The sequence below is a fragment of the Pseudonaja textilis genome, chromosome Z, assembly GCF_049901715.1.
Source record: "Pseudonaja textilis isolate UNSWEBS1 chromosome Z, rPseTex1.2, whole genome shotgun sequence".
Classification (NCBI taxonomy): Eukaryota; Metazoa; Chordata; class Lepidosauria; order Squamata; family Elapidae; genus Pseudonaja; species Pseudonaja textilis.
In genome coordinates, this window is record NC_142008.1 from 35,379,949 (window position 1) to 35,403,938 (window position 23,990).

General features: G+C 35.5%; 1 protein-coding gene across 1 annotated transcript in view; it reads right to left on the reverse strand.

The window, feature by feature from the left end:
- Window positions 1-2,936: 2,936 nt before the first annotated feature.
- The window catches only part of POLR1F (RNA polymerase I subunit F), a 208,225-nt gene continuing 187,171 nt past the window's right edge, over window positions 2,937-23,990 (reverse strand). Inside the window, exons 5-6 of the transcript XR_015740282.1 lie at window positions 11,024-11,103; window positions 2,937-6,903 (exon numbers count right to left, since the gene is read on the reverse strand). The gene's annotated coding sequence lies outside the window, so the exon portion shown is untranslated. The remainder of the gene's footprint in view (window positions 6,904-11,023; window positions 11,104-23,990) is intronic.

The window sequence follows — 23,990 nt, forward strand, 5'->3', positions numbered from 1 at the left end:
TTTTCTTGGTTTAAGAAAACATGTTTGCTAAGCCAAGAGGAAACTAAACATGTCCCAAAATCAGTGTTCCTAATGAAAGATTCTTATTAGCATAGATATGCATTGAATTTGGTTTGTCTGAGTTGGCAGCTCTTTCATCTTTTGCTAGAAAGATTCTTATTGAAAGATTTGATGCTCTCATGCAGATAAAACTATTTCAGTCTTTCTGGGTGCAATAACTTTCCAAATAAAATGACTCTATTTCTTTCAGACATCTTCTTTCAGATGTCTGAAAGAAATAGAGTATCACAGATTGTTCCACTTAATATGAATAAGGTGCAGCATATCATTTTTATGGCAATGTTGAGTGATGATATTCCAGGTACCTCCCATTGTGATACTAAAGACAATACATAATCATAAACCCATAATATGTCCATATTTATATTCCTTTTATATTCTGTTCTTAATTGTTAAGAATCCCAGGCCAGTCATAATGTATAACAACCACAATTATAAAATACAGGAAAAACACACAATAATTGGTAATTTATTTTAATATACACTGCCCTTAACCATTTCATCATAATATATAGCTCAAATAACTGATGAAATGTTGTCTAGAATTTTTTTTGTCTGATGTAGAAAAGCAGTGAACATTGGAGGAAAACATTCAGAAAAACAGATTCTGCATCTCAGAAACCTGACAGAATTATTCTCAACTTATTGTTCATCTTGGATCTAATTAATAGGCCTTGCTCACTGTTTCAAGCCACAGAAGGAATACCATGCTTTCTCTTTATTTCTAAAAAGTTAATACTCTGGGCAAAAATTCCATTATAAAATTCAACAATCCCAAAACATTTCTGAATACGTCTGAAATACTATACATAATTGACTTTGAATAAGCTCCATTGGACATATTTAGTATTAATAAAGCATCTTAAACGAGTTCAAATATGACATTAGGTTCCTGTTGGAAATTTAAAATCACAACAAAGCATTGTGATCAAAATTAATAATGCAAATCACAGACTTTTTTAATGCAGAGGAAAAAGGCACCTAATTTTTACTTAATTATTTTCCAGATTCTGTGAGCTTTTCTCTACCAATTTAAAACAAATAATAATAATAATAATACATTTTGAAAATTTTATTTACTCAGTAGGCTAAAACAGGACAATTTAGTAATTGTTGTCCATGTCCAAAAATATCCCAAAGCCTAATTTCTACTCAGCTAATTATTTAGTGATTGATTAATGTTGCAGCAGCCTCTTTTGCTAGGATATATATATATTTTTAAACATTAATGAGCAGGTGCAGGTATATGGCGAGGCCTCTCCATGGGCTCAGCCTTGTGCATTGGCACAAGGATTTCATTTCACAGCTTCAGAGAAGCTGAAGATATGACCTTATCATTGCCATTTGTCACACATTTTTTATGCTCTTTTATCCTACTGTAGTCTTGTCTCCCACCCTCTTGTACTGGAGTGATAGCCAAGAACAAAGCTCAATGTCAGTCTTCAATAAGCAGAGGTGAAATCCCATAGGGAAAATCACAAATGCATTAAAGACATTGACAGTCTAAGCACTCTCAGCTGTGCAAGAATTATGGTGCTTGAGAAAGAGGACTGGGCATTATTGGTGATACATCTATTTGTTCATCCTAGCTTTATGTTTAGATTGCAGATCTTTTTGTTTGAAATCCAAAATTTCAAACAAAATGCATGTGACATATATACATATTTCTAAGGTGATTATACAATGAATTATGGAACTCCCAACAGCAAATTTTCCCACAATTATTTTTCATAGATAAAATAATGGATTTCAGTTTGTTTGTTATAGAAGATACAATTTGAAAATTAAACAAAGAAATGAGAAAAAGCTACAGTCTATAAATAAATAAGGACACAAACAAGAACAGACTATAATTCTATAAACATTTTCAGTGTAGGAAGTTCCACTGAATTTAATGGACTTTATTATTAAATTTAGAAAACTCACTTCATGTTTTTATTCGATACATATCTAATCAAAATTTGATAGTTCTGGTATGCAGAGTGAAGATTATTCTTTAATAAATGTTCACAGGATTGCAGTTAATTATTCCATTTGCTATTATCTATATTCAGTTGAGAACCAAATGATGTTAAAACCAAACCCTATTATTTGCCCTCTTGCCAAATAACATGTTGCCAAATAACATGTTGCTGCCTAAAAAGCAGTTAGTGATAGAGAGTCCTGGTGAAATGATATCCCTCTGGCAACGAAGAGTCAGAAGTGACCAAATGAAACTGAAGTTATTGTTACATGTGTAAGCCTCTTGCAAGCCTCACCCAGATTTTGCAATGTGTAGTAAATGTTTTGTGTGGTACAATGTTAAGTCTCATAGGAACATAAGATACTTTATTCTGAACCAAACCATTGGTCAGTCCAGCCAGGCAAAGTCAACATAAGCAGCAATGGCTCTTTACATTTTCAAGAAGTCATTTTCAGGAGCTGGAAGACTTCAGAATAACAATTTGCAAAGAGAATTCAATGTTTTTCCACCGAACTGTGGTTACTCATAACTAAAAGTAGCTTTGGAAAAAGTTATTTTATTTTATGAAGCAACAGTGAATTTGCTTTTCAGTGCATAGGTACAACGTGTGTAAAGTACACACCAAGTGTGTGCACTTTAGTGAAAATGAAATAGTATGTGCAAAAGATCTCTAATCCAAACTCTTTCTGCATCTAGAACTCTGTTGAAAAATAGAATGATTGAAGTAAAACAGTAATTTAAGTAAGATACAATTTCAAATTAGAGTATTAGGCTCATAGTTGAAGATAGATAGGATGATACAATGCTATCAGTAACAGTAATTTAAGTAAGATACAATTTCAAATTAGAGTATTAGGCTCATAGTTGAAGATAGATAGGATGATACAATGCTATCACTTTTTCATCAAAAGTTTTGCAACAGTTTAATAAGTGCTTTGCCATGATGCTTTTAAATCTATAATCTGATTTTTCATTTCATTCAGCTTCAATGTGGTATGATGTAAAGTTATCGTCTGCAGTAACTTAAGCAAATTTTATTTACCCAAATATCAGAATGTAAAGATAAATTAGTTGCTCTAGGAGGTAATGGTTTTATTTGTTTTTAGCTTTAATATAATACAGAATAGTCATACTATAAGAAGGACATTGTTTCAAAATGAATGATAATGATATAATGGCAATGTGGTATTTTGTCTCTTGATCGTGCTATCATTTCTAATCTATCAATACAAAAATTTTCTATCTAGCCATTCATCCAGATGGTTGACGTTATATATGATTGCATGAAAGCTCTGATATAAAATGCCTATGGCTTACTGGATTACTCTGTGGCCACATGTTTTAAATTATTATTTAAGAAAAAAAAAAGAACCATTGCAATCTTGCAACAAAGGAACAAGACTTTATTGTATAACAAGGTTGCAGATGTGGAAAGGTGCTCACAACAAAGTCAAAATATTTTTTTCTTTCTGCATCTGGAATGCCAAAAGAACCTCTGAAGTCACTAATGCTAGACAGTCTTTAGTTTGTGATTAATTTAATATTCTGGAGGAAAAAAGAATCTTTTTTCAAAATTCTATGCCATTCATCATCATATTGTCATTTATATAATACCCAAATGATTTACAAGTCAAGTTTTTTTTAAAAAAATTTTCTAAAACAATATTAAGACATCAAAGAGTTTCTGATGCAAACATCAAAGAGGCAGTCCAAATCAGAGATTTCTGGCTAAGACAGTTTAGTTCATTTAATATCCTCTGTTTTTTTCAGGCTTAAGTTACAGCATATAAAATTCTTGGAATCTGGTTAAGGAAGCAGTGCTTTTATATTTATTGTTTTTAGCAGTACAGTTCTTTTATGAGGAAATATATTTTACAGTGCAAGTAATGATTTAAAAAAAAAATCAGATTGAAAACTGGGTTCTTTTGGAGATGTAATTACAGAGTTATGATAGAATGTTTTCAGTGATGTGATAAGTAAAGATGGAGAAAATGTCTGGTTTAACTTTTTTAAAGGTGACGTTACAATGAGGTTGTATATTTTTTGGTCTTAAATTTTTCATGTTTTGAACTTTAAGTTTTGCAATTCCTTGCCCTTCTCCACACATGAACAAAAAGAAAAGGTCTGCACATCACTTTTAGAAGTATACAAAAGAGCATATAAATATCAAAACAAATACATTCACAAATTTATGTCTTCTCATTTGTCTCCCACTCCCTCTCTTCGCTGACTTTTAGCTGATCAATAGGCTATAGGAACTTGAATGCTGGAAAATAGAAATCTAAATGTAAGTATATTTGGGCAGATTTAACCACCCTAGTGTTTATAGAGGAATTAAATAAATGTTTACAAGATAATATTCAACAGCAAATATTAAAATCAAAACCAACATTTTTAAAGCATGAATACTCAAATCCATACAATCAGTAAACTTTTTCATTTCATATATCCTGGGATATTTAGTTTGTGAAAGAAGTTGATGGATTATTGTATTGTTTGGAAGTGGGAAAGCCAATATGATGCTCTCCAGATAGTGTTATATCAGCTCCAGCCACAATTATTGGCAAAACATTTGGGGGCGGGAAACTGGAACCTGGTTTTGATTTGCTAGAGAATTCAGGAGTCCAGGACTTTGAATTGATTTAATATGGCAGTTGAAGTTGTCAGATGCCTCATATGAGTGAAAAATATCAAAAAAGATCTAAATTTTCAAAACTGATGTTATCATTGGGAGAATATGTCTTGTTGAGAGTTGGAGGAATGTCAGGTAAATCATTTTGATGCTAAATTCACATACAAGGCTAGTGAAAAGTGTTATAGCTATTTGATCTACACAAGATGGGAGACTATTACATACCACTCTAAGAGATGTTTTATATCAGTTAAAAATTATTTGCTGAGGGATTTTATCTCCTGATTTAAATGACTATGCTATTCTTATGGAATATATTAATATCATCTCTAGGTTGCTTTCAGTGTGCATTATAGTTTCAGTACTGATAGTCTGTGTTCTTTAGGATAATAAATTCTGCTAATTTCCATGGGGAATATCAGGAAGGGCAAATTCATTCCTTAATAGGTATGATGATCTAAGAAACCTTCAGTTCCAATGCTGTATTCTAGGATTAATACTAGAAAGTTTTATGCTTCCTGCTATAAACTTCCTTGCAATAGAAGGCAGCTAACCAATCAACCCCGGAACTAAACTGTAATGGTTGTGAAAAGAGAACAACTTGTTTATATTACATATTTTTAATATACTTTTGGATAACAATTTAAATATGACTTAATAAAAAGAACTATCTTTTTGAGAGGGTTTTTTTCCCTACAGGCTGGTATTTTCTGGATGTATTGGACTATAAATTCTAACATTCCCATACAGCTTGGCCAGTGCTGTAGAACTTTGGGATTTGCAACATGTATCAGATAGCAAACCTTATCTTCCCACTTCTGCTTTCATTACAACAATAGAAAGGTGATTGTCCCTGTACTAAGGCATCTACTGGATGCTAAGTCTCACATTGCAATATGAATGTGGTTTGTTTTCCTCTTCTCAAAGTCATGACAAATTCACTCTATTCAGGGCAAATAACACACTTAACATAACTTAAGGACTGTCTTTCAGATCATGTAATTTGAGTAAAGAGTTTATTATATCACTGACACAACTGATGCCATAAGGAAGCTTTATCGCTGCTTTCTGCTTCTATTATCTAGTTGTCTCAAAGTCTCTGTTGGGATTGCTGTGGCCTCATTACTTGTTATACCTTAGTTTGGGACATGAGTTTAAGGATTCCCCTGACAATAGCCTGTTGCAATACCACCAGTCTGCAAGACTTTTCATCTGGTAAATGTATTTATGCGAGCTCACTCTGATCCTATAAATCTTAGGCTTCATACCACAAGAGACTAACAAGCATTTAAAACTAGCTTGTTTGCCATGACAATTATGTCATTATTCAGAAAGAGATAAACATCATTTTGGAGACATTGACAGAAAAAATATTGATAAAAGTATGGAGAAAGACCACAAGACAATAGTGTTGCAAGAAAATATGAAGCCTTTAAAAAAAAAAACCTTTAGTAAAGGAAGCAATTTTAAACTGCACAACGTACAGAATAGATTTATAGCAATTTCAAGCTTTTGGAAGATGAGGATGGCATTTTTCACATTTTTTGGTTATTACAAAGTGGTACAAAATTTTCTTATTAAAAAATTCTTCATTAAAGAAAAAAAGGTTATACAGAAAAAGAGGCAATATTAATTGTCTTCGTCCTAATTTAAGAACGATTATGATAAAAGAGAATATTTGCAATGCAGGATAGAACTGTGGGGTCGTTGGTGCTCTCTAACAATGGTTGTTTTCTAGCAGGTGTTTTACATATCCAATTAAGCAACATCATCCATGATAGGAGGGAATGGAGTCTTCTCTCTATTTATATAATAGTTGTTTTCCTGCCAGTATTGGTGGATCCTCAAATAGGCTACTGTTTATTGTTAGCTTGTCTGAAGCCCTTGACTGAAGTATTGTTTGCTGCTTGATCTTGATCTAGTATTGGTCTAGTTGATGTAGTATTAATCTTGGTCTTAATCTCTGCTTATCTGTTTGCTGGTAATTTTGTTTCCTTTTTGGCTTTTTGAGTGCCTCTTTTGAATGGTATGTTGATATTGTTTCTTTCCATGTGCCTGCTGATAGTTGATTTGTCTGAGTGCCAGGCTTCCAGGAATTCTGTAGTAATTTTTGAACTTAGCTTGGTCTATGATGCTCACAATTTTTCATCTGAAACTATGATTTAGTCTGTTTATGTGTTATAAAATTAAGAAGTTTTCATCATGTCTTCTGACTGGCATTCATAGATGTACTTTTCTAGTCTTCTGCCTGTTTGTCCCAAGATAAGATAAGATGATAAGATAACTTTTATTGTAACATTTCTGTGTACACAATGGCATATATTAAAATTAAATTCTGATGTTCGCTGTCAAAATAAAGTATTTTATGTCCAGATAGACTGAAGAGAAAGGAAATTGTTTTGTTAGCTTTCCAATGGTTATACTTATGCTTATATAAAAAGAGAAGCTGATATACTATACTGAAAATTTTTATTTGATTCTCTTACTTTATTATATGGGCATATCTGATGTGTTATAAAAAAGCAGGCTATTAAAACCAAACAATTAACTTTCATACAATGCATAATAATAATCTGTTAGAAAGTGTGATACCAAAGTCTTAAAATAAATCACCTATTCGAAAGACAATATTTAGTTAGATGGGGGACAGTTTAAAAAAACAAATTTAAGTAAATATGGCAGAATTTTGAAGGATTTTCCCTCATATTGTGGATTTATTGACATTGTATTTTATTATTTGATTTTAGATTAATTAAATCTAGACAAAGAGTTCACATATTTCTTTTATTTCCCCTAAAGTTATTTACCAATGTTCTGTGATTTGGTAGTAGCATAATCCCTTGGGATTTATACCATCCTAAATAAATAAAATAAATTACTTCCAAAATTAAAAATCAGTACATATATATTTACACATAACGAACAATGAAAATCAAGAATTTGATTCAATGAAAATCAAGAATTTGGAAAATCAACCATTCTTTTTGTTTCATGCAGTGCAACATTATAGCTGTAAATCTGTTAATAGTCATTCTGGAATACAATTAATGTGAAATGAATATACTTCTCTTTGTCTTCATAGGACTACCTGGCATTATAATTTTAGTAGTGACTGTTTTGATCATTTTTGTGTATTTTTGTTATTTACAGCATGCTTCAGTAATACATAGGAAAAAATTTTTTTTCTTAGAATTCATTTTTTTTACTTTTTAAAGCATTTCTATAGCGCTTGCCATTAAAATAAATCTCAATATGGTTAAAAATTAAAAATATATTTACAACTAAAATAATAGGTTTAAGTGTTTAATGAAAACATATATTAGGACATTGTATATACTGCACAAGTATAGGATTTAAAACCAGAAGGATAAACACTAAAATAATAATAGAAAATAAAAGGATCTTCTACAATATCCAAAACTAAATGGCAAACAGCTGGTTTATTAAAATTCCAAAGATGTAGGAGAATCTTTGTTTTTTTGTTTTGTTTTGATTACTGCACTTCTTTTAACAGAGAGGTAAAGTCTCTGTGTGGATTTTTTTAATGTTCATGCTTTTAATTTTGGCAATTAATTAAAAGGAAGAAAATTAAAATTTCAGCGGTGCACCCATCCAGAGCAATCTATCCAGTTGCCATACTACCTGTCATTTGCTTAGTTTTCTTACTTTTTTTAAGTGGCATGAAAAAGAAATTAGTTGGACTAAATAATATAAAACATTTTTTGTCATTTTATTACTTTGAAATGTCAGCATGTAAGCATTGAGAAAGAAATTTCAAATTTTTATAAAGTACAACAAGTTAGATTCCTTTTTTTGTCTATATTTGTTGCAGCATAGTATTTTTTACAACCTCCAATATTATTTAAATAAACTTATTTAGACACTTAATATATAGTAGTAAGTTGTAGCTAATTAAAAATGTTAACACACCAGATTTATAACCAGCAATTGTAATATATATTGCAAATAAGAAAAATGAATACAATTTTAGATCTTATCCTTTATTTAAGTATTGTAAATCTTTTGAATTATATTTGAATAATCCAACTAATCTTCATTGTCAGAAAAAAATGACAGAATGCTTCCACATTTTAAAGATTATTCATTGCTTGCCACAAAAAATAGTGCCTATAATACCGTGTTAAGTTTAATATCATTTTATTTTAATAAAAAAACTCTGGCATTGCTAGTTTTCCTTCATTCTCCTGCCTTTTAAAAATGACTAAAGCTATTTTCCCTTGCTCTTTACATATTTATATACAGTTTTAAATATTGTTCAGTTCATCTTCTTGAAATGAAATTAATCTTTTAAATACACAAATTCTGCCTAAAAAACTATAAAGAACCACATTTTCCTAGCAGTGGAAACAGCTTTTCTTTTCTCTCTCTCTCTCTCTCTTTTTTTTCTTTTCTTTTTTCTTTTCATATTACAATCCCCCACCCCTTTTCACTGGAAGTAGAAACAAAAAATTGAACAGATCTTGGCTAACTCAAATGCCCGGATGGTTTGTTAAATTACATCAATATATCTAAGACCTCCAGTCATTTTTCAAAGATTAAGTTTCTTGTGGCTTTCTGTAGTTTTTGCAAACATTGCTTAATTAGTATAATTTAGATAAACAGAACTGAATACATGACTTGATGACATTCGTATATTTCCTATCATGATCTGGCTGCTGCTAGTTGGTATGGCAAAGTCCTCTCTTCCCAAAATCATGTTTAGTTTTCAACCTAATCATGTCAATGCAAACTTTAAATTCTTAGTTACAGTTGCTTAGAAAGGCACTCACTCCTCACCCCTGGTTCCATAGCTGGCTACTTTAGTTTTACTTATTTTCTTAACAGAAAGGGAAACACAATGCTTACATTCCAGGCATTACTATGGTGACAGCAAGAAACTGCAGCTGTAGACCTGAAGCGAAAAACCTGAGGTAATGTTGGGCCCTGGAGACTCGGTAAATATTAACTGTGTCGAAGAAAGCTAAGAAGAGTAGCCAAAAATATACTCCCTCAATATTGATGAGTCAGTTTCTTCAGGGGCTAAAAAGAAAACACTATCTTGAGATTAACTCTGACTTTTCTGTGATTTTTATGGGTGTTTCACAATTTGACAATCTGGCAGTTCTTTTCTTGTGTGCCAGTATTTTAATATTTGGCTTCAGTGCTGGCTTTCTTTCTTTCTTTCTTTTTTGCTGAAGTCTAATCTTTCAGATTTCTTTTCAGAGCCAAAAGAATAATAACTGAGAGACCCTAAATGTTGGGACTTGATTGTGCTCAAGACAGATCCTGTTACCAAATGAACAACTTAGTACAGTGCAAACACTTTCCAAAGCAGATCTCTACGATATGAATATTTAACCTTGCCATCATATAGGCTAGAAAGATCCTAAACTGTTAGTTGTTGTGGTTCACCGGCAGCCGGTGCAGCTGGCAGTGGAATCTGACAGTGGGAAGAATGGGACTAGTCAGGAAATCTGGAGAGGATTCAGACGAGGGTCCTGCCTCCAATGCAGAAATGGAGCTAGGACCATCTGGGAATACTGGGGTACTGACTCCAGAGCCTCTGGAGTCTGGCAGCAGCGAGGCCGAGGAACAAGGGGAGCCTGTTCCCAGTGTGCATGTGCGCAGAGCTGCTAGAAGAGCAAGAGTAGCTGAGACAAAAGGGGCAACTCAGGAGTAAGGCTTGGAGGTGATTCCCCTTCCCATAAGGTATAAAGGACAGGCAAAGGTGAAGAAACCTTCATAGGAAGCAAAGTAGTTCATTCTGTTCGGATTAATCCTTGAAGCTCTGTGTGGACTTTGTACTTCGGTTGGTTTTTTTTATAATTCATTTGGCACTCTTGTTCTTGGCAGCAATTCAAAGGAAAGAAAGGTGGGTGCTTATCTTGAAGGAACTGTTTGGGACTCATTGCCGGCTGAGAATGAAAATAATTCCCAGCATTGAAATAAAACAAAAAATGTTTTAACTAAGTGTGTGCTTAATTACATTCTTGGGAAGCCTTGGTCAGAACATTAGCCAAGATGGTGCCCTGTCCTCCTGGCTTCCTTACAAGGGCAGAATCTAACTGGCCTGGCCATTGTGAATTAATTCCAAGTAAGGAGAAGGCGACACATTCAACTTGAGACATGAGGCAGAAGTTTCATATTAAGTATGCAGGCAATCTTTAACGGGTCACAAGTGATTTTATCTCAACCCCCAACATCCATCTGAAACCACAATTTCAGCTTGCCTAACCATAGAGCTGGTTCTACATTTTAGTTACTACTTCATGTTAACAAGGCCATATAAAGTGCCATTAATTGATCATTCAGTTATCACGATACAAGCAAAGTAAAGCATAACAGCCACTAAAGAGCAAAGTCTTTACCTGTATCTCCAAATGTGCAGGTCTGGCAGAATGAAAAAATGCTCCCTTCTTCCTGTGGAAATCTTGTGTCAGAACTTCACCTAAGCAAACAGAAATAAGTATGTCCTTAGAAATTCTATTTTCTGGATTTGGAAATATCTTTGATTCTCATTTTTTTATAATTAATCTTGAAACTTTTGTCTTGGAATTTTTGTCAGTTTTGAAACTTGAAAAATTGCTTTAGATTAGATCATTTTCATCAGCAAGGAAAGGTGCAATGATTTTTCTCTGCTCTCATTGCTATTATTCACTCTCTAGAGGAAATTTAATTTCTTTTAAGTAAAACATCTTTTTTTCTATATGAGAAAAGTTGGTATATGTGTGAAAGGAATGTAAGAATGTAGATGGGAGATGCAGATTTCAGTTTATATGCATAAAAAAACTAAGTCATAGGATTTTTATGCAAGGACATGTACATACATATGTATGTGTGTGTGAATAGGTGCAAATATACATTTCATGCTCATACATACATTTCCTCATATATAATTACATAAGCCCCATGGATGTAAGGAAATATTTGAATGCAGCATGTATATTTACCTATTATCTAGTTATCTGATGTGTATTATGCACATGTAAGGTAGACCAGTATATATCAGTTTGAGATATATGTTTGTATAAGCACATCTTTGCATGTACATGAACATGGTCATGTATTCATTCTGTCAGACCAATGCATTAATTGTTTCCTGTGATTCCAGTCTGATCAATATAATTCTGAAAAAGTCACACCCTTCAGAAGAAGTTAATACGCCATAATAAAAATAATGGATCATTGGCTGCTAGAGCATAAAAGAGCAGATGGTAGAATAATGCTGTTGCCAGCATTTGGAGACTAGGTGTAAGAGTCTATTAAGGTCTGCATCTGCCGAGCACAGGGCTGTCAAAATCCTGGCCTGTGGGCCAGATGTGTCACATGCTGGCCATGCCCATGCCAGTTTAGCATGGAGGGGGAAAGTTCTGATATGTCACATGACACCACCATGATGACATGTTTGACACCCCTGATTTAGCAGAATGAGCACTCTTCAAATATAAACCAGTTCAAGCTTATCTAAGAACTAGCTAGTAGTCAGACCCTTTCATCTGTCAATATTGGTGCAAAGGAAAGACTAAAATGTAACAGAATTGTGGAGTAATCAACTGTGAACAGTTTGTAGAAGCAAAGGCAAATCTCTTATTAGCCCAACTATGAGGTTAAACAAAGAGTTAAAAAAAGAGGGAACTAATACTATCTTGCCACCTAAATGCCTGTTCCTCAAATTGCTACCCCCACTATCGACTGCCTTAGACTGTTAGTTTAGTCAACAGCCCTAATAGTAGGGCTGGCTCTGGAAGAGTATGTTGCCTTGGATTCCCCATCCCACATCAAATAACGGAGTACTTTAAAATTTCTCTTTTTATCATAATGGTGTTTTCTTTATATTGAACTGTCACTGGTATTTTGTGAAGGATAATTTCATATTCTGCCTACAGTCATTCTCTCTTACCCATTCCACATTCATGTACTTTGAGGCATGCAGGCAGTAAATGTTCTTGCAGTGATTTTTTTTTAAATGGCCTTCATTATAAAGTGCTGCAAAATGTGCTTAAATTCCCTATAGGATTGGCATGGCTCTCATTATAGAATGTTACAGTTTTGTTGATATTGCACAGTAACCTCTCGTTCACCTCTTTGCAACACACTCACACTATACTTAGCATGCAGTTATATTTTCCACTCTAACCCAGTCTTTACTTTCATAATAATGAGGCTGGGAAATGCTGTATTAACATGGTCCCCTCCCCCTACTCTCTCACACACAAGTAACTCCTTCAGAGCCAGCTTTTTTTGTGTGCTATGGACCACCAGGTCTTTTTCTTAATGAATTTCCACACTGTTGTAATGAAACACCTCCATTCAGACAGTGGGAGTTTGAGCAATGTGCTTACACAAGTTTCCTCTTCCCAACTAGGCAACACCATCCATCATGATGATTCTCTGTGTATTTTCAGATATTCTTAGTGAGGCACAAGATTGTTACATATGGCCCAACGTCACTTGGCAAGTGTCTTTTCTGGAACAAATCCTTCACCTGCTTTGTGGATTGATTTAAACGCAATCTATTTCAGTGCTGCAAAATGTTCTTCCTATTAAGTGCTCTTTATTATGTCCCTTCACTATTTTTTAGAATTTATTTTTATACTATTGAAAAATCTACATAACTTTCCATTTGTAACTTTTGGTCCACAAAAACTTCATACATTGCAACATTACATCTTTCTTTAACATGTCACATTTCTATGCTGGATTACAACTGTATAGCCCATACAATTCCTAATACATATTGTGGCAATAGACAGCTACTCCAATGTGTGGTTTCCAAAGCACAATTTTCAGAAATGTGTGTTTGTGAAGAATATTTTGTTATTTGTCATATTTATTTATATATATATTATTTTTTTTATCAAATTGATATACCATCCATTTAACTATTTCAGTCACTCCATATTCCTCCTTCTTCCAGCTTTAGGGTGATGATCATAGTAGTCCAACTTATTTTTCTACAAAAATCCATGTTTTTCTTTTATAGACCATATCAACCAATTGGCTCTTAGGATTCATATAAAAAAATTTTTTGACTGATCCTTCTTATGACTTTTATTTCATCATTATTTCTCTCTCTGGCCTTTTGATATGACCAAGAAGTTTAACAGAACAATTTTTTTGTTTGTTTAAACCTGTCACCCACTAAAAACAGCTTAAGACATTAAATCAACTGGCAGCACAGACTAAAATGCAGTAATAATAAAAATTATGAAACAAATCAGGCATCATTAAATAAAATATAAACTGAGGACAGAGCCGGTTTTGAAGGTTTTCCAAATTCCCAGGAGAGAGGATCCCCATTCTTATCTCTGTAGGTATGCTGTTTCAGAAAGTGGGTGGAACAACAGAAAAAGGCAAGCCCTCGAGGACTCACAGCATTTAATGATGGGTAACTGAAGCACAGGAGGGACGTGGTAGTTCAGTGGCTAAAACGCTGAGCTTGTCGATCAGAAAGGTCTGCAGTTCGGTGGTTCAAATCCCTAGCTCTGTGCAACAGAGTGAGCTCCCATTACTTGTCCCAGCTTCTGCCAACCTAACAGTTCAAAAGCATGTAAAAATGCAAGTTGAAAATTAGGGACCACTTTGACGGGAAGGTAACAGCGTTCTGTGTGCCTTCAGCATTTAGTCATGCCAGCCACATGACCACAGAGATGTTTCGGACAGCGCTGGCTCTTCATCTTTGTAATGGAGATGAACACTGCTGGAAACATCTAGCACATATGTGTGAGGAGAACCTTTACCTTTACCTTTTAAGTGAAGCACATCCATTTTGCTGGAATGGGCTGGCTGGCCAGAAACAAATAGATACAAGTGATCTGTCAGGTATCCCATTTCTATGCCGCATAGAGCATTATAGATAATAACCAGCACCAGAATTACATTTGGAAGCCAACTGGCAGCTAATGCAGCTTGCACAACAGGGTTGACAAATAGGCACATTGGGAAGCACCTATTGATGCATTGATGCATTTTGCACTTCTGAGTGGTCTTCAAGGACAGCCCCAAGTAGAATGTATTGCAATAATCTAATTATGAGGTGTGCAGGGCACAAATGACTGTCTAAAGGGCCTCCTGAACAAGAAAATGACATAATACATGGAATATGTAACAATATAATTGTTATTGTATATTCAAATTTAAATATGCAATAATCAGTAGCAATTGAACAGGCTTAAATTTACCACTCCAACTGATTCTGTCATATCCCCAAGCAGTTGTGATTTTAAGACAGATTTAAAACATTCTTTGACAACAGATTTTAAGGTATTCTATCTGAAGAGTTTACTAACATATTAGACAATTTCTTGGCTGTTGTGTCATCCCATATTTCTGCCCCAGAAAATCAATTATCAGTCACTTTAATTTATATGGAAGATTTTCTTGGGCTTATGCACTTTTGTGTGTTTGTGTGTCTGTCTCTCTTTTCCTTTGTATAATTTACTATATATGTGAAAAATTAAAGCAATACCCAGCAAATTACATTTAAAAAAATCCTGTTGACCTATTGCCTTTATAAATATCTTGTAAATCTATCTATGACATGAATTCTACAATAGTATAATGGCTAAAGCCATTGCTTTTTAAGTAGAAAGTTGTTGATTTGAAACCCAGTTTAAAAAAATATTTTTGTAATTACTATTTTTTTTAGTTTTCCCAAGCTTCTTAAGTTTAGCTGTGCTTTTTAAAAATAAGTTAAAAGGTGTCTTTTAAGTACAAGAAAAAAAAAAGAAAAACTTGGTCTGCCTACTTTTATTTGTAAGCAAAAGTTTCAACCATTATGTTTTTATAGCATTCAAGTTAATAAAGCTTTGAAAAGTATTAGGTACCATGGTAAACATTGCACATCATCACACAAGTGAAAATTTTCATGTAATCTTTCTATTCAGTGTAGCAGAGGTGGTATTCAGCAGGTTCTGATCAGCTCTGGACAATGGGTAGTGGAAATTTTGAGTAGTTCGGAGAACCAGCAAATCCCACCTCTGACTGGAGATTTTACAGTATCCTTCCCCTGTCATGGCCACCAAGCCACGCCCACAGAACCGGTAGTAAAAAAAATTGAATCCCACCACTGCAGTGTAGGTTTTGAATGCTCATTTGAGAAGACATTCCCACTCTGTAAAAAAAACCAATGAGCTGCTGGGTTAATCAGGAGCAACTGAAATCACAAACAGAAATGCTCAGAGAGACAAAACATGGAAAAGTAGAGTTGAAGAACTCATCATCAGGATGCTTTAAGGGTGAGTACGGATTGACAAAATATGGTATCATCTTTTTCTCCCTCAGATATCAGTGCCACCTGTTTGGTAGCAGAATACCTAGCCTTGAGAATAAACCCTGGGTATTTGTTAGTTTATTCAAATGTTTTTTGTGCAAATATGTCTGTGAATGTCCTTCTGTAAGGCTTGGAATTCATAAATCTTCATTGTCTCCTTTTTGTGTGTTTAGTTCAGCCTGATTTGACAACATAAAGTTCCATGCTTGCAAATCATATTTTTTACTTAAACAATTTAATTAATCACAATTTAATATCACCATTCATAGTTGTTTTGGAATATTCAATTTGTGTCATATAACCTCTACAGACATATGTTATTTTCTACACAGTTTGGAAGGGATGGTGGGAATATGAAAAAATAGATTTTGTCTAAAGCAACTGATATACAGGTGTATCATGGCATAGCACTAACTGCAGCACTAATATTACTGGAAAGTATAACAGTGTAAATAATATCAATCAGGAATTTATCAGATCTTTGTATTTACAACTCTGTTCCAATTTTCTTGTTTCAAAAAGAGAGATCTTGGGAAAATGACCAAGGTCAGTTTCATTTTAAAATGCTGCTTACATTCAAGTAGGGGTGGATTTTTTTTTTTAACTGGAAAGAAAACATGTAGGTGCCTTTCAGTAGTGGAATTCAATTTTTTTTACTACCGGTTCTGTGGGAGTGGCTTGGTGGGCTTGGCAGGGGAAGGATACTGTAAAATCTCCAGTCAGAGGGGGTATTTGTTGGTTCTCCGAACTACTCAAAATTTCTACTATCTGTTCTCCAGAACAGGTCAGAACCTGCTGAATACCATCTCTGGTGCCTTTGTAATTAGAAAAAGGCTCCTCATTATCATGGAACAGGGGCCTTCAAACTTGACAACTTTAAAACCTGTAGACTTCAATTTCCAGAATTCCTCCAGTCATATTAACTCAGGAATTCTGGCAGTTGAAATCCACAAGTCTTAAACTTGTCATAGAACATAGATCAACAGAGTTGGAAGGGACCTTGAAGGTCATCTAGTCCAACCCCCTGCTCGAGCAGGAGAGTCTATTCCAAACATTAACCTCTACCTAGGATCGAACTCACAGCCTACTGATTGTGAAGTGAGAGCTCCACCTCTAAGTGTGAGTAGAATTTGCCTTGGAAGAGGGAAAGAGGTGAAAAGTTGGTTTGAGCTAAAGTATACAACCAGATCACTAGCTTATAACTTGGGTCAATTCTTGACTTGATTGGCCATTTTTATTTTCAATAGAAAGCTTTCCCTTGTATGCAAACACCATTTACATGTCATGTCTCCAGGGCATGCTGGAGCCGTGACACCACGCATTGTGCCATGTCAGACTATGCTAAGACTAAGGGGTAGATATGGGGCCCTGATAGACATGGGATGTATCAGGAGTGTTATTAGCGAATGAGTAGTGGATGAACTGAAGTTACAGGTGGAACAATTTCCCACACCAATGAGTTTCGAACTGCTTGGGGGTCCCCAGCTACGACAATGGCTACTCCTATTAAACTTGAAATTGGAGCTCATTGGGAACAGCTATGATTTATTGTTGTCCCGCATATATGTGAGGCACTAATACTAGGCCTTGTGTGGTTGTATAGGTGGGAGCCCGTTATATGGTGGGAGGGTGGTTGTCATCATTTACAACTGGTGGTAGGACCAGATCCCCCTCAGGCAAATCCAGGGGAGTTCACGCAGAATTCACAAAAGGAATTAGCAACCACCATAGGTGAACATCAAAAACTCTTCTACCCAGTTGAGTATTTGGATCTTGCAAAAGTGTTCAGTGAGGAGGAATGCAAACATCTACCCCACCTCACCGTAAAACTGACTGTGCAATAGAATTGATCCCAGGGGTGCAGTTACCTAAACCTCGTATGTACGCAATGACTCCCAAGGAGATGGAAGAGATGAGGAATTATTTAGATAAAAACCTGGCCCATGGCTTCGTACAGCCTGGACGATCACATATAGCTGCCCCAGTATTGTTTAAGGAGAAGAAGGATGGAACCTTGCATTTGTGTGAGGATTTTAGAGGGCTGAACACTGTATATGTAGATAATGTATATCCTCTGCCTTTGATCAGTGACTTATTGGTCACGTTGGCCACTGGAAAAATCTTCACAAAGTTGGATTTGCATGCAGCATATTATAGGATACGTATTAAACAAGGAGATGAGTGGAAAACTACCTTCAATTGTCCCATTGGTAGTTTTCAATTCAAGGTGATGCCTTTTGAGTTGCAAGGTGCCCCCGCAGTATTCATGTAGTTGATTAATGAGGTGCTGCATGAACATTTATATTGTGGAGTACTAGTGTATTTAGATGACATCCTAATTTACACACAGACCTTGGATGAACATGTAAAATTAGTACAAAGTGTATAGAGAAAATTGTTAGATGCTAAATTGTACGTGAAATTGTCAAAACGTGAATTGGAAATGGATCCCAATAAAGTCACCGCTGTTTTGGAATGGGAAACCCCACAAACCCATAAACAATTGCAAGGTTTCCTTGGTTTCGCAAACTTTTATAGGCAATTTGTACCACAGTTTACTAGTATTGCATTACCATTAACTGAACTGCTAAAAACAAAGAATCAGAAAACAAAGCCAATGCCCAGTCAAAAACTGGAGTGGTCCACCGTATGTCAACAGGCATTTGACAGTTTGAAGACATTGTTTTTCCAGGCACTGATTCTAAAACATCCTGACCCCATGAAAAAATATGTAGTTCAAACTGATGCCAGCAACGCGGCTGTTGGCACTGTCCTTTTGCAAATAAATGAACAAGGACTGTTACAACCTTGTGCTTATATGTCCCGGAAATTCACCCCAACAGAGAGAGGATGGGCGATTTGGGAAAAGGAAGCATTTGCAGTGAAATGGGTGTTAAATACCGTATTTCCCCATGTATAAGCCACCCCTTTTTTCCAAAATTTTCAAGCCCAAAAAGTAGGGGGGTGGCATATACAAAGCAGGTACACTTTTTATACATGAAAAATGCATAAAATAATAAAGTAGGAATAAACTGGTTTTCCAGCAGTATGCTATACTTTTTGTAAAAATTGTACGTGATGATACGATTACGAGTGCTGAGTCGCGATAGAAATGCATACGCTAGGCATCGGCCTGAATGCTTCGTTCCTACTCGTTCGATGCGTAGATTGCTAGCGTCGCCGCACCGCTTTCGGCGTCATGACCGAAGTTGTAGATCTAGACGTCGAATTTTGTTTCTTTGTAAATTTTCTTTCTTCATAACTTGTTTCTCTAATAAAATATTTTTTTCAAAACTTCACAGTCCAAAAATTGGGGGGGGGTGGCTTATACAAAGGGGGTGCTTATACATGGGGAAATACGGTACATGGAGACATTTATTAGAGGGCACCAAAGAACTTTTTGAAGTCTGGACAGACCACAAGAATTTGGAGGCTTTACAAGCGCCCCGCTGTTTATCTCCCAAACAGGTTAGGTGGGCTCTGTACTTTAAGCAGTTTCATTTCCAACTGCGCTATGTACCAGGAGTTTGAAATTTTATGGTGGATGCTCTGTCCCGACTACCGCAATACAATGAACCTCGAGATGTGATTGTTCAGCCTCTGATCCCAGAAATCACACCCAGGAATATGGGACAGGCGACATGGTTAAAGGAAATAAAAGAGGATATGTTGTGAGAGGCAACTCGGCCAGATACATGGCTTACCAGTAATGTTGACTTAATTTCCTATAGAGATAATTTGGCTTGGAAAGGAAACAGGATTTATGTACTGAAAAAATGTAGGAATTACATTTTGGAAAAATGTCACGATGACAAACAAGCCGGGCATTTTGGATTTTAAAAAACCTTACATTTAGTTCGACGTCAATTTTGGTGGCCAAAAATGAGTTCCAAAATAGAACAATATATAAAAAATTGTCATGTCTGTGCAATGTCAAAACCAAGACTGGGAAAGCCACTAGGATTGTTACAAAGAGTGTCTGAACCTCAACATCCCTGGCAGGATATCGCCATGGATTTTATAGTGGAACTACCAACCAGTAATGGATATACAGTTATATGGACAATCATCGACCTATTCTCGAAACAGGCACATTTTGTACCTTGTAAAGGGTTGCCATCGGCTAAATCTCTAGCCAATATGTTAATACAACATGTGTATAGATTACATGGAATCCTCGATGAGTAATTTCTGATAGAGGAGTACAGTTTACTGCTCAATTCTGGAGAGCATTCCTCCGTTTGTTGGGATCGTCTCAGGGATTAAATTCAGCCTATCATCCAAGCACGAATGGCACCTCAGAAAAAGCAAACGCTATGGTGGAGAGATATTTAAGATCTTACATATCCTGTCAACAACAAGAATGGGCGGAGCTGTTACTGTTTGCAGAAGTTGCGTACAATAACGCACTACACAGTAGTACAGGATATAGTCTACATAGCTAATGGCATGGAGTTTAGTCCATTATCAGATTTGAATAGCTATCCCAATGACCCAATCAGTGTCCAACAGTGAGCACAACAAGTACAAGCTAGTTGGATACATGTGAGAAAAGCCCTGGATAAAACAGCAATGGATTATAAAGTATATGCAGACAAGAAGCGGTAGAATCATAAACCTTTCCAGGTTGGAGATAGAGTATACCTATCAACAAAATATATTAAGTTGAAATTAAACAGTAAGAAATTAGGGCCCAAATATCTGGGTTCATTCCCGATAACAAAAATCATCAATCCTGTCACAGTAGAGTTAAAATTACCATCATTGTTGGGCCGTATACACCCAGTGTTTCATGTCAGTTTATTAAACCCATTGACTCCCAGGTTGAAGTACCTGAAATAAAAAAGGGCTATCAACACGATACGGATTACATTGAGATAGCTGGGATCCTCGACTCTCGAAAAAGAAGGAATAGCATCCAATATTTAGTACATTGGAAGGGCTACCCTTTATCAGAAGCATCCTGGGTGAAGGCATCAGATGTATATGCAGATTGTTTAGTGCATCATTTCCATAATACATACTCCGACAAACCTGGGCCCACGTTGCAATTAGAGTAACTGCCATGACTGTAAATAATAATAATGTTTTTCCTATGTTGCAGGCAGAGTCCTGGTAAGAGGGGCCGCCTGTCATGTCTCCAGGGCATGCTGGAGCCATGACACCATGCGTTGTGCCTATACTATATAAACTATACAGACTATACAGACTATAGTCTAGTATACAGACTATACTATCAAGGGGGGAAGCGCTGTTAACTACCCAACCTGGGGCTTCAACTGTTCCACTGAGATAACGATCCTTGCTGATGTCACATGCTGAGCTGTTACAGCCTGCGGGGGGTTGTAGACAAAGTGATTTGGTTGCTGCCTGTTGAACTAACGATCTCGGGAAGGGTGGAGGGTCACTTCATGGGCGTAAATACAACATTGGAATATGATATTTGTGCAAGTATAGTAAATAGGGGTAAATAATTAATGGATAAAAAGCACGGTGTTTAGGGTGTTACATGGTGACCGGATGTGATCCAGTAGTGCTCACGGGATGGTGGATAAACTCATTAAGTTGTTAACTGGTGTATAAATACAGGTCTGGCTGCGAGGTGCACCTGAGCTGACTTTAATTCCTTTTGGTTACTAGTTGTTACCTGAATCCGGAACATTGTATGGATGAATAAAGACTCATTTGATCATTACCTTGAGACTTTTGTTTCCCTTCCTGCCTGGAATTCGGTGAAACAGCTGAGATTACAATTGGCACTTTGCAATTGTTCGTGTTGTTTCTAGATGCAATGAAAGTAACTGCTCATTGCAGGAATTCTTACTTTTTGGTAAAGATTGATTGGGAAGGGGAAGTGCTTTACATATTTTCCACAGCTAAATGAGATTATAAGGAATGTATGAATGGATTGAGCACAGCTCACACCAAAGCTGCATGCCTTTTATTTAATTCTAGAACCACTTCTTCCAAATAAAAACAATGAGAATTTCTCCTAAGCTCCAGCTACCACACTGGAATAGAAGCTTGTTCGAGGCTGTTTGACATAGCCTGCTGTCTTTGGCAGCAGATATTCAGGAGCTTCTATAAAAAGAAACAGGAAGAGGTTTCTAGAATGTTAGTTGACAGCTTACATTTGAAAAGGTTTTTGGTTCTGTTGTAAATTTGCTCATGTTGTTCCTTCTTTTTGGCTTGATGTATCTCTTGGCTTGCCAGCTTTCATAAACCTCTTACTTTGATCTGAATTGTTTCAATCCAGTTTGTCTGCAGGACCTTTATATTGGCCAAACCACTTCTTTTCCTTGGTTCCTATTACCAGCTCTATATCTCAGTAGACCCTTAATGCCAAACAGTATTGCTCAGAAGTCGACAATTAGTAACATGTAGTCCCCAATCCCATTTTCTGAATCTGAAAGATTGTATAATCACAATTTGGTAGAAACTACAAGTTTTCATCTGCCTCTGTGTGAGTGTGCTACAAGGGCAAAGTGTCATCCAAAATAAGTATGTTAGTACTGAAAGTACCCATGCAAATAGTTAACTTCAAAAGATTCAGAATTTTCCTCCTCTAGTGATTATAATATATCCTTATGTTCCTAAAAACCACCAGAGACCTTTTGTTAAAGGTCTCTGACATACTCTTCTTATACAGCTCAGTATTTTTGTTCTGATATAGTCAGCTACTTAATCATTGCTTAACATTATTTCTGTTCTAATACTGTCAGCCTATTAATGATTGTTTAACAGAAGTTTCAGATTTAATTATGTATTTCTGCTCTATAATTTCCCACATCATTAAACTAAACAATGAACAATTTTATACATACCTATTCACAATAATTTGTATTATATTAATTGAAATTGCCATAATAAATATAGATAATCTTCAATTTATGACCACAGAGTGATGTAGTCATTAAGTGAGATGCCCATATAACTGCTTCATTTAATGATGCAATCCTGGTACTTCCATCAATTGTGTGGGTCATTTAAGCTGAGCTTGGGGCTGCTTCAGAGGTTGGGGGAGACTGGGAGGCATTTGGGGGGGAGGTAGATGAGGGGAGTTGAAAGGTCCCCATAGTTATAAGAATCATAAGAGTCATAAGGATGGGTTGCTGCAAAATACCCAATTTTTATCAAGGTTGTAATTTTGCAAAGGCTGCAACTTTGTTCATGGGTTTATAATTCAGTGCCATTGTAATTTTGAACATTGTTGAACAAAAAGTTTTAAGTCGATGATTACCTGTAAACAGACCCTTGCAACATAATGTTCATAAGAGTTGCTGTATGCTGTAGCAAGGAATTGTGGGGTTTTTAAAAATGCACTGTATCTGGAGGACAGCAGGTACAGCAATCTAAGAAGTCTGGAGCCCTCATCTCACTGACAACTTTCAGACAGGTCAGGGATAGATATTTGTGTTGTTTTGTATGCCAAATAGTCAAGGCAAAAGCCACATTTGTATGGTCATTACTACCACCTTGATTTTTTTTTTTTGCTCCACCCTCAAGACATTGTTGAGTCTATGATTGTCACATAATTTCAAGTGTGAATGGTTTAATTGATATCATTAGGTTTTAAGCTACGAGATAGCCTTTATAGTTTTTAAACCCGAGACCGTAGTGTCCTTTATATGTGTGGGATTTATGAATATTTTTTTCATCAAACAAGCAAATTTTCTCCAATATGTTTCTTGAAATTTGCAATTTTCTTGGTGCAAACTACAAGTAATTCAGTTTGTATTAGATTCATCATATATTTTAGAAAAGAAATCTAACAAAATGAGATTGCTAGAAATAATGCACAGAATTTTGGGAGAAAGCTTATTCAGGCTAGCTTAAGCAGTGTTGTCAAAACAAATTTGCTGCCCATAATTATATGTGCATTCTTATAATAATGGGTTGGCTATCTTATTTGAGAAGCCACTGTTGACCAGAGAACATTCATTTGGTCAGCTTCTGAATCTGTAGCCATAAAATGAAAATTGTTCTATTTTATTTATGAGGCTAAAAATGATATAAGAATGGCCAGTACATGTGTTACATGTCTTAAGACCCATCCATAAAGA